The sequence below is a fragment of the Bison bison genome, unplaced genomic scaffold (assembly GCF_000754665.1).
Source record: "Bison bison bison isolate TAMUID 2011002044 unplaced genomic scaffold, Bison_UMD1.0 scf7180017864331, whole genome shotgun sequence".
In the NCBI taxonomy this organism is placed as follows: Eukaryota; Metazoa; Chordata; class Mammalia; order Artiodactyla; family Bovidae; genus Bison; species Bison bison.
In genome coordinates this window covers 6570989-6571538 of record NW_011494903.1, presented here as the reverse complement: position 1 = coordinate 6571538, position 550 = coordinate 6570989, and positions in this window count along the sequence as shown.

Here is a 550-nt window from a genome sequence, read left to right as displayed (position 1 = left end):
ACCCCTCTAATTCTATGCCCAGGAAAAGAGCAGACTGTGAGCTGCTTAGACAACTCACAAGTCACACAGCAAGTTGGAAAGAGCGCCCTCTAGTGTCTGAGCTGTCTGCACAGAGAGACACTCCACCAAGGGACTCGCAAAAACATGGGACAACTGTCTATTAAGAAAAAGAAAACAAAAAGCCCAAACTTACTTCCAGTCAGCCCTGCTTCAGATCACAGCAAACACTTTGAAAACCGGCCACATAGTTGAAAACACAGGCCAAAATTTTCAACAGTATTTAACAAGAAACCCATAGGTAAGACTATTGACTCATGTACTCAATACTTTGTGAATATAAAGCACCATTACAGTTATGAGGATACAGCTGAGTTCTGGATAATACCTACCTATTGAAGACACTCAACCTAAGGATTATCCAGGTTGGGGTAGAAAGTTCTTTTGTGTCTATGTATTGTTGATGAAGGTGAAAGTGGAGAGTGAAAAAGTTGGCTTAAAGCTCAATATTCAGAAAACGAAGATCATGGCATCCGGTCCCATCACTTCATGG